This window comes from Canis aureus, chromosome 16, assembly GCF_053574225.1.
Source record: "Canis aureus isolate CA01 chromosome 16, VMU_Caureus_v.1.0, whole genome shotgun sequence".
Taxonomy (NCBI): domain Eukaryota; kingdom Metazoa; phylum Chordata; class Mammalia; order Carnivora; family Canidae; genus Canis; species Canis aureus.
Window position 1 is genome coordinate 51,854,033 of NC_135626.1, and position 5,973 is coordinate 51,860,005.

Consider the following 5,973-nt stretch of genomic DNA (forward strand, 5'->3'; position numbering starts at 1 on the left):
GGCCCTAACTCGAGCATACGTAGGCTGTTGACGACACTGTGGCTAACGTGGTCTCTGCTGGAGGCGCAGAAGGGCCTCTGCCGTGGGCTTCCTCACTGAACGCAGGTCTTCCTTCTCTCATGCAAGGACACTCGGGCCTCCATCCACATCAGCCACTTCCAAAACCCCTTCGGGCTGGCTCTCCGCAGCCCTCTTGGGTGAAAGAAGCCCCCTAAAGAAAAGGGGGATCACTCCCTGGCCCTTGGGGCTGGGCAATCCCCAAAATCCAGTCCGAGGTAAGAGTAGAACCCATTGTTCCTTCAAACCTGCCAAGATAACCAGGAAACACGGCCTCTGCTGGGTCTGCACACTTAGCAGCCCGGCACACCTGCTACTCGGGCCGGCGTGAGTCACCCACACAGGCATTGCACGCCGGACTTGTCAGCAGCGGATTCGGTGCTTGGCGGCTCGCTCTCACGCACACCGGATGTCATCCATCCACCTACCCCTTGGAAGACGTGTCCGGACAGATCAGGCTATAACCCAATTTTTACTCAACGACTCACTCCCAGTGGAGGTGTCGGGGGAAGGAAGGAGGGGTACACAGAGAAGTTTCCTGCCATTCCCGGCGGGGGCTCCCCTTTCCTCTGGGCCCCGTCGGGTCTCAGCGGCTCCGCTGGCCATAAATAGGGAGGGACGAGGGGCAAGTCAACCTGGGCAAGAAAGTGGAAGAAGTCTCGACTCAAAAACCTTCTCCGGAATAAAGACGCTCTGCTGAGCTGAATAAGGCCTAGTGTTCTCCTGTACAGCGCAGCGTCCACAGTTAACAATACTGCATTGTACACTTAAACATTTGCTAAGAGGGAAGATCTTCTGGTAAGTGCTCTTATCAACAAAATAATAATGATAATAAAGAGGGTGGGAGGGAACTTTTGGAGGCCACGCAGGTTTATGGCCTAGGCTGTGGTCAGGGTCTCACGGTGTACACTCATTACCGAGCTCATCAAGTTGTATACGTTAAATTCGCACAGCTTTGTGTATGTCAATCACACCTCAATAAAATGGTTTAGGAAAAAAAAACAAAGAGGAAGAAGAGCATCTCCTGAATCCCTCTCAACTCCCGCTTTTTTTTGTTACGTCAGAATTTTCTGCAATGCAAGATTCTGAATCGGCTCCTGAGCCCGGTAAAGGACATCAGCGGGACCTTAGGAGAAATCGGAATAAGGCCCAAAGAGGAGTTCAAAGTAGTCTGTGAATGTTAATCCCCTGGCTCTGACCACCTCGCTGTGGGTATGAAAAATGTTAACATTCAGGGAAGCTGGGTAAAGAGTATAGGGGAACTCCGTGTACTATTTTTGTGACTTTCCTGTAAATCTAGATCTCTATCAAAATCAAAAGTGAATTCTTTAAAAAAAAAAAAAAAAAAGGACAGCAGTTTTAATCCAGCCGCCTACTAAATCTTCACCTGTGGCCTTGCTAAAATAATTTACAAGGTAGTCGTGGACGCAAAGCATAAGTTACTCTCATGCCAATGCTGGCCTCAGGAAAACCGAAATGAACGAAACACTGCATTTACTCAGCAAGTGTCTTCCCAGCGCCCACTGTCTTCTGGCTCCCAGGTGCCAGAAGGTGTGTCACGGATTAAGTGGGGATCTCTTCCTCCAAGCCCAGCTCCGAAATGTCCACCCAGAGGGGCATTTCTCCAGCTTCAGACATGACTCTGACTTAAAGCAAAGACAGTGATTTCTGGTAATTTTCCAAAGGAAATAATCCAAAGGGTGGACAAAGCTTTGTGTAGAAAAGATGCTCACCGAGGCTCTACTTCTAAGGGTAAACATCTAGAAATACCTTCGTGTCCAACAAGAGGGGAATTGTCAGATTAGGATTTGATGCCGGCAGAGGAATACAGCCATTACCTGGGGAACTGTTCAAGCAAAATCGAGAGGAAAAAAGCAGTAAACAAAGTGTATACATTGCAGGGCTTCAGCAATGAGGAAATGCATCAAACTGCCAGCACTACTGGAACTGAGTATTTTTTTCCTGCTTTTTACACTTTTTTTGTGGTTTTCTTTTACATTTTAAAGACTTTTTTTAATTTATTCACTTGAGAGAGAGAGAGAGAGAAAGGCAGACAGAGCCCCAGCAGGGGGAGAGGCAGAGGAATAGGGAGAAGCAGACCCCACACTGAGCAGGGAGCCCGATGTGGGGCTCGATCCCAGGACCCCGAGATCATGACCTGAGCTGAAGGCAGACCCTTCAGCGACGGAGCCACCCAAGCCCTCCAAAGAAGAGAGAGAACACGGAATACTTTTAAAATCGAGTGAGGTGCAGAGGTGGAGCTGTGCGTGAATGGTGGGACAGTTTAATATTTCCTCTCTGGGGGCGGCAGGAGGCTGCCAGGGGGAGAGGGTGGGTATAAAGGCCACAGGAAAAGGTGCTGCGTCAACCTGAGCATTTCCAGGGACCTGGGTGCAGCCAGAGGCACAGGCTCCAGGGGGGAGGGGACAGTACTAACACAGACCACCTCTTCTCCTCCTGCGGTGCCTGGCCCTCCCTCCTTCCCCCCACCCCCAGCAGGTGCTCACTGGAGGCACAGCACCTGAGAACACCCCCAGGGAGGCCCCCTTGACAGCTTCCAGAAGTTGTCTTTGCAGGAGGGACTTCTGGGCTGGAAATGGATCATCAGGGACAGGCTGCCAAGGTTGGGGGGGGGGGGAGTGAATCCCACATCTGGGAAAGCATCACCAGGAAGCCCATCTTCCGGGTTGGGGGGGGGGGTGTCCTGGAGTTGAGCCCTAGTGGCAAGGAGGGAGAAGGTAAAGGAGACCCCCGCTTCTCTGCACATCAAGACGGACTAGCTCAGTCATTCATTCAACAAACATCTATTGGGTCGCCCACTCAGTGACAGGCACGGGAGCTGCCCCAAACCGTGGCCTGGGCGGCCGACACAAAAGGACAAGGAGAGGATGCGGCTATAGATTAAAACTGGTTTGCTTTTAGCTCAGGGTTCAAGACTAAGCCCCCTCCCCACGCTGACCTGGAACCCGGTGCATGCACGGCGGACGGTGGACGCGGTGCCCCGGGATCCTGCCGTCTCCCATCCTTCGGGAAGCCTTGCCCACAGCACCCTGGGTGGGTGGCCCTGCAGTTAAGCCGCTCACCCAAGGCCCGGCCACAGGGACCTGGGGAGACGCCGCAGCCCCCACGCAGCCCGCCGCAGTCTGGGTCGGCGAGGCGGCAGCGCTCCCTCCCGGGGTAACGGGCCCCGGGGCGGCCACGAGGGCGGAGGTTAGGGCGACGGGCCCCCCACCCCCACCCCCACCCCCATCCCGGCGGAGGGTCTGTCCCGCGGGGGGCCGCCCGGAGGGGGGCCGAGGGGATGTCTCTGCGGAGATGTCAGTGCGAGAGCAGAAATTTCCGTGCAAACCCCAAGAGCTCCAGAAAGCGGCGCGGGGGGGGGGGGGGGGGGAGGCGGGGAGAGAGGAGCGCACCAAACCCCCTCCCTCGAAACGCAGGGAACACTTACCTGCCAGGTATGCGCCCCGACTGCCAGGTGGAAGGAAGCAAGCCCAGGACGCAGACGAGGTCGCGGGGGTGGGGGTCGTCTGAGCCCGGCTGATGCACACCAAGTAATCCACGGTGGGGGGTCCGGAGCCCCTCGCCCCATTCCCCGCACTTTCCACCCGAGGCCAGCCCCGGGCTGCGCGCTCCGGCCGCGCGGAGATGGCGGGAGCTCGCCGCGGGGGTTCCCAAGTGCCGCGTCCCAGAGCTCCAGGGCGCGCAGCCCCGACGCCGCGCCTCGCCTTTCTTTGCTGCGCAACGCCGGCGCGAGCCCGAGGTCCCCGCCGGCATCCCCTCTGCAGGCCCGGACAGCGCCCGGGGCAGCTCGGCCCGCGGCCCGGAGCTCGTAGGTGCGCGGGGCCGGGGAGGCGGAGGGAGAAGCGCGGAGCGGCGGGCGGGCGAGCGGGCGAGCGGGCGAGCGGGCGAGCAGCAGCCTCCTCCGGCCCCGGCAGCCCCGCGCGCGCCCGCGCCGCCTCCGCGCTCTGCCCGCCGCCGGGCCATTCGGCCCTTATATACCAGCCGGCCCGGGGCGTGGCCGGGGCGTGGCCGAGGCGGGTGGGGGCGTGGTCTGGGCGTGGCCTGAGCGGGGCAGCCAGGGAGCCGCACTGCTTCCTGGGAACTGTAGTTCCCTCCACCCCATCCCAGCTAGTGCACAACAGCTGTCGGCATGGTTGCCGCTCGCCCTCAACAGCGGTGCCCCCTTGCGCCCTCCCTTCGCAGGGAAGGCTGGGATTCCCGCCTCGCTGTCAACTCCGTTAGATCTAGGCTGGTCCTTGATGCACAAGGTGGGGGACCTCAAGCCCCCTAAACGCCTCCCGCGATGACAAGCCTGGAGTCAGACAAACCGAGCTAGGTTGCAGTCCCAGCCTGCCATGAGCCGCCCGTGTGACCTTCAAGGAAGCGTGACCTGCGAGGCTGCAGAAACTGAAGTCTGATCAAGAGCATGGCAGCTCCTCAGATTCTTCATCGGAAGCAAAGGATATTAGAGTTTGCTTCCACCGGGTTGTAGAGGGAGGTGACCCCTGCACAACGCGGCCTGATCTCTCCGCCTCTAACACGAACTGTAATTCTCTAACGCTTGTTAAGTGCTGGGCAATTTTGGTTTCGGGGTTCCGCTCCTGCAAACCAAATGCCACCTTGGGACCCTCCTAGAATAAAATTCTGGAGCTGCCATGGCCTTCATCAGGCTTCAGTTTCTGCAGCCTTCTCCTGGTGTATGGGACACCTGAGCAGCTGCATACCCTGGGAGCCAAAGGCGGAGTCTTCCCTCAAGGAGCGCACAGTCAAGTGAGAGGCGACAGCGACATCGCAGTAACTATGTGGACACGCAAGGGGCTGTATGGACCAGGGCACCTAACTGTGCATGGTGGGGGGGCATGCCAAGGCAGCCAGAGGGCTGGTGTCTGAGTGGAATCTGGAAGGAATGGGTAGGAAGTAGCCAAAGAGACACGAAACAACAAAGGCAGGCAGACAGCTGGCTGTGCGGAGAAACTGTGAGGGTATAAAAGAAGGAAACGGGGAGGGAGACTCACTGCAGAGGAGGGGAAGGGTCTTGTATTAATTTCCTAGGGCTGCTGTACAAACTGGGTGGCTTAGAGTGACAGATGTTTATCATCTCAGAGTCCTGGAGGATTGTTACAGTTTTGCATACGTGGGTTCCTATCCACACACATTCCTCCAGACAATGACCCCCCAGCAGTAATGAGCATTAGATCTGTGGTTTGTTTCTCATACCGCTGTCCAATAAGAGGAACCAGGGCTCCTCAGAGAAATGGCTGGTTTTAGGATTGGGGTAGGAAATATACAAGATGAGCCTGGAGCATCTGGAGTGCCAGAAAGTAAGAAAGTGTGAACACACACACACACGTGCACATGTATACACACACACCCTCACATACAAGGATAAGGGTGCATCAAAGGCATACAGAATCCCTATGAATTCGGCCTGAGATTTAAAGAGAGACCAGCTGGAACGCTACAGTGAGAAGAGTTCGTGCAACTATCAAGGTAGGAAGACGGGGGAAAAAGAAATAAAGAAACAAAGGCCTCCAAGGGGGAGGGGCCCCGCGAGGAGCCGGGCTGAGGCCGGGGCGAGTGTCCCCAGGACAGGAGAGCCCCGTCCCGGAGGAGCAGGAGCTGCACCGACCTTCCCGGGCGGAAAGGGGCTCGCAGGGAGTTGGAGCAGGACCCAGGAGGGCGAGGATGCCCTCGGGCTCCCCGGGACAGTAACAGCAACTGCGCGCCCAGGAGAGTGCGCCGAGCTCCCTAAGGGCTGCAGCGCGCACGGCGGGACCCGGCGGGACCGGCGGGACCCGGAGCAGCTCGGGGGGCTCGGGCGGCGGCTCCGCGGAGGGGGCTGCGCGGCCCCAGGAGCAGCTCGGAGGGGCTCGGGCAGAGGAAGAGGCTCCGTGCAGAGGGGCCTGCGCGGTTCCA